An 11763-nucleotide genomic window follows, 5' to 3' on the forward strand; every position below is an offset into this window, starting at 1 on the left:
ACACCACTCTAACCCAATCTACCCACACCACTTCTGTCTACTCCAATCACCCCATCCCAATCTACCCCACCACTTCAAGCTACCCCAGTCCCCCAATATACCCTACTACCCCAATCTAGCCCCACTCCATTCCACCCTACTGTTATCCTCCCAAATTACCCCACACCAATCTACCCCACTCCAGTCTATGCAACTCCACTCCAAATGAACTCCATCCACCCCACACTTCCCACAATCTCCTGCACTCCACTTTACCCCAATATATATCACTCCACATTACCTCTATACACCCTTCTCTAATCTACACCTTCCATTCATCCCAATCTTCTCCAACCTACCGCAATTCAATATACCCACTCTAATCTACCATGCTAAACTACCCAACTACTCCACTCCAATTTACCCCACAACGTTCTACTCCCACTTCACTCGACCCCGCTCCAGTCTACCCCTCCCCGCTAACTTTTAGCCATGCTGAACAGCAGCCATACTGGTACACAAAATTGCTAAAACACATTGCCGAAAAGCCAATAGCTCTCGCATAGGTGAGACCGCTTGGCTTTGCCAGTGCTAGTTTCTTTTTGTGATTTTGTGAGGAAGCTGGTGAGTCACTGTGTAAGCTGTTTAAATCCATATTTGCTTTGCAAAATTACCTTTTTGTTTAATTTGATTTTAATTTCAGCAAGGAAAGAGGTTGATAGGTTTATTACCAAGCAACGTGACTTATAGTCCATAGTCCATAGCACAATTCACAAAATGGCGATAAGAATACATTTAAAAAAAAAAAAGTCACAAGCAGAAATATTGTTGAAATTTCCTCGGTGTTATGTGAGCATGTAACCCTCATATGATCTATGTATTTATTTATAGCTATGTCCAGAGTGCAGGCCATTTACACCCCCTTTAAGAATAAGGGATATTGTAAACCACATTCCACTTACTGTTTTGCAGCCCATGGCATACTGTGTGGTGTGGGAAGCTGGGTTTCTGTTGCTGTAACCTCCCCACTTTTTGCCCGATTCCTGATGGACTTTGACTTGATGTGCGCTGGGTCCCTGCTAATCGGGTTCCCAGGGCCAGTGTTCTTTCCCAAAAACTGTACCTTGATACCCCCAAGTGACACCCCTCTGGCCACATGTAAGTCCCTTGTAAAATATACCATGGTACCAGGGCACTGTGACCATGGAAGGCCTCTAAGAACTGCAGCACATATTGCGCCACCCTTGCAGGTCTGTACCTTAACACACACACACACTGCCATTGCAGGCTGCGTGTTTTGGTGAAGAAAAGTGAAGAGTCGACATGGCACACATACCTGTATATGTGAAATGTGCTTCCAATTGAAAATTGGTTACATCCCAGGGGGCACACAGAATAGGCAAATCTTTGTTTGGTTACGTAAAAAGTTCCATAAACGCTTTAAATATCGTTGAATTCAATTTATTTCATTTGCATTTTCATGTTTTCAATTAAAGTTCATCATATGTGTTGCCACTCATTATTTCATTAGGCTCCAATGCATTTCGGGCCACCGCCCTTCATCTGGGAGCATATCTACAATTCAAACAACAAAAATCAACATAGCTCTATGTACATAGTTGACTAATTAACATGACTGTACAATGTTGTTACTTGGTGTTTCAAGAAGTAAATAAACGTACTGGTGTGAACAAGGTGCATAAAAAACGTGCGGGGATAATTGCAGATGTGACTTACTGAAATGGTGGGTAAACGTGGTTGATGTTATCTGCAAAAAGTAAGCGCGAAAAGTAGATAAAATGTCGTTGTCAAAAAAGGAAAGTATTGAAGGAGCGTCAGCGGATACGGACCGCATTCAGAAAGGTATGGGTACTTACGAGTGTTGTAACCTTGTGGCCTGCTTATGAGCACCCACCAACCGGAGGCCCCCATCCCCCTCCATTGGATCACATAACAAAGTTGGTTTGTATGAAACTGTTGAAGTTCGAGATACACAGATGACAGCAGGTAAGTATTCAAATTATTTATTCTTCAAGAATAAATCGGGAATCGAGCAGAAATCATCCTGCCTCAGCAACCGCCTGTCCCAGAATCAAGAGAACCCTAGAACCTTTACGGTTCTGAGAATGACTCCAAGAGTTCTGATGACACGAGACAGACAGATGCATCAGCAACACAACATATCTCCTTTTCTTAAAACAGCAAAAATAAACAAGAATTGACAATAACATATAAGCACTAAAACAAATAAGCTTACAGAAAAACTAAAGAAGTGGAATTAATACATAAGAAAATCTTCATATTTCTTCGGACTACAACATCTACGTACAGAGTTCTGTCGTTTTATTTCCTGAGAAACATTTCCAGAACTTACTTTCTTTACCATCTCACTATTTGTATTACTGACATTAGAACTCTTAGAATATAAAGCAATTGTTCGAAAATTCCAACTCTGCCCATTTTCCAATACCATATGCCACTTGTGAACTTCCTTAACTCTAAGAGGTTCAGAAAATTTATTTATACCATGTTCTTTCCGACCTAACTTAATTTTGATTTAATCCCCAACTTCGACCCTTCCTGTTTTACTTGGATTCACAACAGCACTTGAAGAGACATTCTTCTCAAATAACCATTGTGGAACCAATTTGGTCTTGGGAACTCTACCACGCATGAGCTCAAATGGAATGGCTATGAACAGTGGTATTGTAAGACCAAACCAACTCTTCCACCACCCTCCGAACATCACATTGACCCTGAACAGACATTTGTATGGTACCGTTCACCATTCTATTCATGCGCTCCACAATGCCATTCTCCTGCGGATTATACAAAGAAGTACACATATGTTTAATCCCATGATTGGAAAGAAAGGCACGCATTGACAACGAAGTTAATTGGGTACCATTGTCAGTGAGTAAAATACGTGGAAAGCTCTCCTTTAGGAAAATATACCTGAGTTGTTTGATTACACTTTCAGTAGTAATGTTTTTCATAAATTCCACACTAATCCATCGCGAACAGACATCCACCAAAACCATAGCAAAACGACAATCAATCATTACCCAAGCAATCCATTGGGCCAATGAAATCGAAACAGACTTTATCCCACGGTAAGTCTATCTCACAAACAATAGAACCCTGGGAAGGAGAATCAATCTTCTCTCACTCTCTTTACACAAGGCACAATGCTCGACCCACCCCGCACATAGTCATCCATTCCAGGCCACCAAAAGTTTACTTTAAGGCGTTTAATAGTCATACTCTGGCCAAGATGACCTTCGTGCGCAAGGAAGAAAAGTTTCTTTTTAAGAGGTCTTAGTGGAATAAATCTTTCACCACGCAGCACTAAGTCATTAGAAGAACCAAGACTAAGCTCCTCTTGCAACTTGATATAACTACGCAAAGAAGGCTTCACATCACCCTCACGTTTCCAACCCAGTCGTATAGCATCAACTAGATCAACAAAATCATGATCCTCAATGACTGCCTGATGCCATTCTTCCTTAGAAATGAAGTTAAACCCACCTGAACATGCATCATCAAAACTCGCAACAAAACACACATTATCTTCCTTAAATTCATTAGCATCTCCAGACTGAATAGGCAAACGAGACAAGCAATCTGCTTGCGTATTTCTCCACCCAGAAATATGCTCTACACTATGTGTACTCCCGCAATTTAGAAGCAAATCTCATTAAGCGAGGAGAACCATTACTAGCCCCACCTGGTGACAAAATCCTAATAAGAGGTTTGTGAGCAGGCCTCAAAAAAAAATGCACACCCCACACATAAGTGCGAAAATGAGAGAAACACCCCATACAGCAGCCAATGCTTCACGCTCAATCACCGCGTAATTGCATCCGAGAGCAACTAAGGGAGCGTGAAGCAAAAGCTACCGTTTTTTCCACACCATTTTTCCTTTGAGATAGAACAGCTCCAATGCCATGGGCACTAGCATCAACAGTCACAAAAGTGTCCCTTCCTGGCTGAAAGGTAGTAAGAATACCAGTATTAATAATATCTGCTTTTATTTCCTCAAAAGCTTCAGATTGCTGAGATTCCCATGAAAAATGTACTCCTTTTCTAAGTAACAAACGTTACGGTTCAGTTTTATGTTCAAAATTTGACACAAATTTGGAGTAATACTCCACTAACCCTTAAAAGGATTTTAACTGATCTTTGTTTGAGGGAATAGGTGCACACCTAATAGCTTTCAACAAATCTTCCTTAGGTTTGATACTAGTTTGAGAAATAGTATATCCCAGATCATCTATTTCAGTCAAGAAAAATTTGCATTTGTCTTTCCTCAAAGTGAGGCCACCATTCAACAAAATATGAAGAACTTTAGCCAAGTTAGTGTTATGTTCAAATTCATCTATACCAGTAATTAATATGTCATCTTGAAAATAATGCACATGTTTCAAATCTTTAAGTAATGAATGCATCATGCGCTGGAATACACTGGCCGCAGAGGCCAGCCCGAAAGGCAACCTTTTAAATTGAAAAACACCCTCAATAGTCAAGAACGCAGTAAGCTTCCTAGAATCAGGGTGTAGTACTACTTGATGGTAAGAAGATCTGAGATCAAGCTTACTGAAGAACTTAGCCTTCGAAGTTTGCCATCCTTCTTCTGCGTGACTACAACTGGCGAAAGCCATTCAGAGGCTTCAACCAGTTCAATTATGTCTTGACTTTGCATGTCCTCAAGCATTTCCTTGACCTCTTTTCGAACAGCAATAGGAATCCTCCTGAGAGGATGCCTTACCAGAGTGAAATTTATTTTTAGTTTAATGTCCTGTATATACCCCTCCAATTTACCCAAATTAGAGCTTAAGACATCAGTGTACTTAGATAAAACAGCATCAACATTAAGAAAATCATCAATGACTAAGACTTTGTCCTTAGATCTAGGATCAAGAATAACATGTAAATCATGTTGCTGTATCCAACCCAAAATTGCTGGACCAGCATCAGAAATGTATGCCTTTCCTGTTGAACATCTAACTTTGAATTCAAAAGTGATATCCATGACACCCTTCAAATTGATAACTTCACCACTATACCCTTTAGGTGTTATATCACTTTCAGATAGTAAAGCATGTGGCCAACACACCTTGAACAAATTAAAAGGAATGATTGTGAACATGGAGCCAGGATCAACTAGGAGTGTCACTGAAACCCCATTTAACACAAAAACAGCTTTAGGTCTTTGTAGGACAACATGGGAATCGTCATCAACACACAGAGACATGTCAGTCAGAATAATATCATCTACAAAAGCAACTTTGTTGAAAGAAGCATTTTTGCAAGCTTAGCTAATATGACCCCTTTTCCTACATTTCCTACAGGACTTGTCTCGAGCAAAACACCCTTGAAAATCAGCAGCATGAGGCATGCTTCCACAGCAGTAACACCCAACAAATTTACTTCTTCCCTTTGGAACAAAGTTTTTGAACTTATTCTTGGAAAAAGAAAGTTTAGATCTAACATCAGAATGTTTATCATTAGTCGAAGAGGAATCTTTGTCAGACTTGTTAATAACATTGACTGAATCTTCTTTCTTGGTTTCAAGTAGACGCATTTCTTCCACACATTTGTCTGATTCCTCAACTACTTTGGCAATCGCTATGGCTTCCTTTAACGTTGGATTCTTGGCAGCCCAAAGTTTCTGTTGCATCCTTTTGTTCTTACACTGAACAATCAGTTGGTCTCTGAGTTGATCTTTCATAACGCAAAAATCCCATTTCAAAGAGTTCTCTCAGCCGAGTAACCATTTGATCGACAGTTTCTTTGTCCTTTTGAGGAACCGTGTAAAATTTATGTCTTTGCATGACAATATTCACTTGTTTTCCAAAATATTTTTCTAGTCTTAATTTGGCTTGATTATATGGATTATCCACAGGTTGACCATCTGCACCTAGAAGCTCAAGTAAAAATTTAAAAATATGTTGACCTGTTTTACCCAAAGAATTTAAAAGAATGGCTTTCTTTCTTGAAGATTGAAATCTAAGGCCATCGATGGCCTCTAAATAATTCTCGAAAATGCCCAACCATTCTTCCCATTCAATGGTAGGAATCTCCCCATCAATAAGAAATGCAGGTGGTGGAGCTATGGTTTGATTGGCAGTTGTAGCCATCTTGCGGAATTAGGTTGAGGCAGGAGAAGTTGTAATATAGCAAAACCGAAACAAATGTACACAAAAGTATGTTGGTTGGATAACGTGTCAAAAGTTGTGTACACCAACATACAAATCGTGGTTAGCAAACGTTGGCTGGCAAACAAAGAAAATATCACAAGAAAATGGCTGCTAAACGTCAAAACGTAATGCTCTACTTGGCAACCTAGTAGTCCATGGCAACGCTACTTCCACAAGTACGATAAAATGGCCGTCAAGCGTCAAATGCGAGATGACGTATTGCTGAGCTTGGAAACTTAGGAGTCCATGGCAACGCAACTTAATACCTGCGCGTGCATACACATAAGTGATGCGTCTCGCGACTTGTGGCAAGCACGTGGACAACAGCCAAATATTGAAGAAGAAAAAAAAATTGAAATAATACGGAGAACAGTACCTTGAAGGACCCGGGAAGGATCAAGACAGCACGCAAAGCCACAAAGAGTTCGAAGCTGAAGTGACGAACGCACTGCACCAACAGTTGTCGGGGAACGCTGTCACTGCCAACAGAATTGAAGAAGATGAGTGAACGAGCAGGAAACAGGATCGTCGCCAAAATGTTAAAGTTCGAAATACACAGATGACAGCAGGTAAGTATTCAAATTATTTATTCTTCAAGAATAAATCAGGAATCAAGCAGAAAACATCCTGCCGCCTGTCCCAGAATCAAGAGAACCCTAGAACCTTTACGGTTCTGAGAATGACTCCAAGAGTTCTGATGTTGACACGAGACAGACCAATGCATCAGCAACACAACAGAAACCTTAGACTGTAAATGTATAAAAACTGATTTACTTACCTTTTCTCCAGGAAATGTCCTAGGGTGATATCTAGGCACATCGCACTGAGTAGAAAAAGTAATCTGAAAAGTATTTCAACAGTTTTATAAACTAATGACTTGCCTGTCCACCAATCCAACTGCATTCAAATTGTATTTTACTGCATAATACCTTCAAACTATTATATACTTACCTGTACCAAGCCTGGCTTGGTTCTAGAAAATAAAATATAACTAAATGATATTTTTATGCAAACAAAATCGGTCTGAGTTCAGTCTTTGAGTGTGTGACATCATTTCTTGCCTGAGCGTGTACAATAAATGCTTAACACTACCCTCTGATAAAGCCTTACTGCTCGCCCACACTACCACAAAGAGAGAGTAAGGTATTATCTACTTTTACCTCTGCCTACCTTTGGGGTTCCACTGGATTCTGTGCCGACTACACCTTACTTTGGTATAGTATATACAGAGCCAGCTTCCTACAAGTGGGCACTCTTGACTTCCTCCAGGGGGTCATTTTCTGACCCTGGCAATTTACCCCTTGTTTTATATGTTCTCATCCTCGAGTCTACTTCCTGCCTAGGAAAATCTGATAAAAAAACATTGTTCTTCAGGTCCTTTCTTAACCTGTGAACATGGAACAAGCTGTACCATTGCCTATTGTGTGTAGAATTGGGCAATGGTACAGCTTGTTCCATGTAAATGAGAAGTGATAAATGGGTATTTCATCCAAGCCTCTTTGAGGTCTGGCATAGGTACTGCTTTAGCTGCCTAGAAAGCTCATATAATTACAAATACCAATAATAAGAAAAATACACATACTTACCTAGCGGATCTTAGTGTCAGCCCTCTTTATCCGTTGGTCTAGTCGACTGTCATTCACATTTTGGCTCTCCCACAATTTGAAACTGCTTGGGGCAATGGATTAGACCACTTATGTTGTTGGTTGTTTTGCTCTGCGAAAAACGTCAGTGTACCTGACCACATGTGCACATCCGCCTACAAACACACTTCACTGACCTACATAGCTCGGGCCTTTACCTTACTTTGCTAGCGCTTTTTATTTCAATTGTTTAATCCATTTTAATTTTGTCAGCCCTGTGTGTGTTATATTTACAATAAAATGTTAAATGTTGGAGTACCGTGTAACTCCAAAATTGGTAACCCCGTGCTCCGATATTTTTAAACACAGGGATGCACCGCATTTACAAAAATACGGCGCACCCCTGCATTTCCCCTAGCGCTGGCACAAAAAAAATTGCCCAGTGCCAGCGCAGGCATCCTTGCGCCATGCTGCAAGGTTGCCTGTGCTGAAGGGGCGATTGTTTCTGTGCAGGAAGGTGTCCCTTCCTGCACATAAACAATCTGCAAAGGCGATTTGCTGTTTTGTATGTGTGCTGCAGAATGCAGCAAACACACAGCAAAATACAAGGAGAAATTAATAAATTAATAATTTCACCTCGCATCGCCAACCTAAAACCAGGTTTTACCTGGTCTTAGTTTTTGGCGCTGCCCCACCCTTGCAAATATAGAGTAGCTTCAAAAAGCAAAGGGTGTTGCGGCAGAATGCCCACTGCAACACACATTGCACGTCCCTTTCACGCTAAGTGAAGCAAGAAAAAGTGCCTTATTTACAAGGTAGCTTTTTGCCATATTAAGTGGCTTAACGCCACCTTGTAGTTGAGGAGAAGGAGAGAACGCCACCAGAATGTCACTGAATGTGACTTTCTGGTGGCAATATCCCCTTGTAAATATGCCCCTAAGTATTCAGGTTACAGAAATTCAAAACCACCAGTCCATTTTTCTCCAATAAGAAATTGCTTTTCTTGTGATGTACATTAAAACTAATGATGGTTCCTGAGCCTCTTCAAAGTGCATCAGCCTGTTAAGAAGCACCTCTACTGTTTTATTAAAATTACATGCATTTTGTTGTTGCCATTTTTATTGCATGCATATTGCAAAAATAAAAGTGGCTGCCACATACTTTGATAACAAATTTAAAAAATCACTCAATGATGTGGCCATTTTACTGGTGATGTTTTTTTTAAGTAATAAACCTTTAAGTTGTGCTATGGATTTATTATTGGTATTTGTAAGGGAGAGAAGAACAAATCGCCACATAACCTAGCACTCCAATCACAGGCAGCCATCGAATTGCGCACACAAAGTGCAGGCAAAAGAAATAGTTTGTATTTAAAGTTCATATGCATAAAATACAATCACACTTTAAACCAGCTTTGTCAGTGAAGAGAAGGGAACTATCTTATGTACAGCCCTTGGGCACTCCAAGTGGAAACAAGTATTTACAATGCAATAGGTCTCGGGTTAATTAAGTTTGAGCTATTGGCATTGCTAAATATTGCAACACCAAGTGCAACAAAAGTCTATAAATTGTTGGCAAAAGAAATGTGTATTTATTTTTGTAGCAATGGTGGCATGCTGCACTTTAGATGAATATGTTTAAAAGTAAAGCGTGAGTGAGAACAACAAGGACCCCCTGATTGACCGATTCCAAGTAATTCCTAGGTCAGGGATATAACATGTGAAAATAAAAACCTAGGCCATTAACAGTGTGCTTGTAAAGTATAATAGGAGAGAGGCAGTAAAGACATAAAAATTATAATTGCTTTTTTATTAGTTCAGTGGAATTGATAAACAGAAATTTGGACATTAAAAAATTATACATTGTTAAAATCATAACCTATTCGTAAAATAAGTTGCAATAAACATTAAAATTCACAAGTTTATACAGTTATACCAAATACGAAAATTAATATAAAAAAACAAGTGGCACAGTATTGTCTCGATGCGCGTTTCGGCGACCAGCGCATTCTTCAAGAGTAGCCACGTTCAATCTGTAAATGTAACAAAAATCATTTAAAAACGTATTATGACCATCAATTTAATCAAAAAAGAAAAAGACCATACCTAAATAATACAGCAAATTCTGTTTGACAAAAAGCATTATATTGAATGTCTAACCTCTCATTATACAAGCAAGAAAAAAAGACAACATGATGTACCTCATTGCGAAACATTTCATTGCTCAAAGTATCATCGATCTAGATAAGAGGGGAATGGAGCCAACCAAGAGGAACTCCATATTTGTACAAGTGATGCAAATTCAAATAATTTAAAAGTCGATTGGGCATAAGTATCCTATAGAGGTACATGTAGTTAATAACAGTATTTAATATATAAGGAAGTACTTACTAGGTAGCAGGATAAAAAAAGTTTAATTAGCTTTTTTTCTTTCTCCAAGGGAGGATTGGCGTTTTCTAAAAAAATATATATAATAAATCAAGTTTCGTATTTGCAAGTTCAAATGCATATTTATTTGTGAACAAATTTCCTTTCTCATTTTCAACATATTTACCGTGTTCCTTCGATGGATTTCCAAATCGCTGTTATTAGCTGGAGTAGTTCTTTTTAGCTTGCGCAGATACTATTCATGTCTTCACAAATCTAAGGCTGAATTTATAAATATCAAAAAAGATATCGTTACTATTGTACCTATGTGCCTGGTTCTTATTCTTTTTGGTAAGGGAGCATATTAATCGTCATTACCTTATTTTCTAGTGAATACTAACAGTCGGATCCTGACGTTACATTCTACATACGGCTCTCGTCATGATGTTGTGAGCACCGATCAAGTTAACTAGAAATAAAAAAAACTTGAATACCTGTTATAAAGTGATAGGGTAGATTTAAGATGGATCAATCTTTCATGGTAATTATTACTCTAAGATCTACCTGAGCCAGGAAGTAGGACGAGAAAAGATGCACTTAATAAGACGATCTCAAAAGTATTCAGACAATATACAATCTATAAAATCAGAAAGAGAAATAAACTTCAATGAATAACTGGTCGGAGGGGCATTCGTTTTCACCGAATGTTTTTACTTGCAGGAACGCTCTAATAATACCTGCAAAATGCGATATTTAGAATTGCCGCTTGGTCTGCAATAAAGGATACCGAAGATTCTCCTTTGTGATATTCTAGTATTGTGCTTGGCCCGATGTCCTCCTGATATGGTGGATATTCAGATATTCGCTGTGTTTGAATAGATAGTACACAGTTTTAACCATAAGGTCGATAGCAGTGTAAAGATTTAGTTACTGCGATAAATTTTCTAAGCACCTCTATGCCGTATAAATTCAAAAGTTGCTTCAATTAAGTCTACCGCATACAATTCTCCTGATATGAGAAATTTCGGAATCTATACAAAAAAAGAATATATTAGAACATTAGACTGCTATCGACATTAAAAATGAATGCCCCTCCGACCCGTTATTCATTGAAGTTTATTTCTCTTTCTGATCTGTCTGCACTGATGGCTGGTGGTGTGTGTGCCTGTAGAAATTGTGCACTGATGCTGTGTGGTTGGTTGTGTGTGTGTGTGTGTGTGGTTGTGTGTATATGTGTGGCTGTGGTTGTGTGTGTGTGTGGTTGTGTTTGTGGTTGTGTGTGTGGTTGTGGGTGTGTGTGCTTGTGTGTGCTTGCTTGTGTGGTTGTGGGTGTGGTTGTGGTTGTGTGTGTGGTTGTGGGTGTGTGTGCTTGTGTGTGTGGTTGTGGTTGTGTGTGTGTGGTTGCATGTTTGCTTGCGTGTGTGGTTGTGTGGCTGTGGGTGTGTGTGCTTGCGTGTGGTTGGGTGTGGGTGTGGTTGTGTGTGTGGTTGCATGTGTGCTTGCATGTGTGGTTGTGTGGCTGTGGGTGTGTGTGCTTGTGTGTGTGGTTGTGTGTGTGTGTGCTTGCATGTGTGTGTGTGGTTGTGGGTGTGTGTGCTTGTGTGTGTGGTTGCGTGTGTGGTTGTGGTTTTGTGT

At 39.5% G+C, this 11763-nt stretch overlaps 1 long non-coding RNA gene across 1 annotated transcript; it reads right to left on the reverse strand.

Annotated features, from left to right (window-relative positions):
• Positions 1 to 9610: 9610 nt before the first annotated feature.
• LOC144791422 (uncharacterized) lies at positions 9611 to 10598 on the reverse strand. Its single transcript, XR_013602383.1, has 4 exons — positions 10507 to 10598; positions 10316 to 10410; positions 10153 to 10217; positions 9611 to 9794 (listed from the first exon to the last, which is right to left on the reverse strand). It is a non-coding gene; the product is annotated as an uncharacterized LOC144791422 (long non-coding RNA).
• Between the last annotated feature and the right edge of the window lie 1165 nt (positions 10599 to 11763).

The sequence above is a fragment of the Lissotriton helveticus genome, chromosome 11 (assembly GCF_964261635.1).
Source record: "Lissotriton helveticus chromosome 11, aLisHel1.1, whole genome shotgun sequence".
NCBI lineage: Eukaryota > Metazoa > Chordata > Amphibia > Caudata > Salamandridae > Lissotriton > Lissotriton helveticus.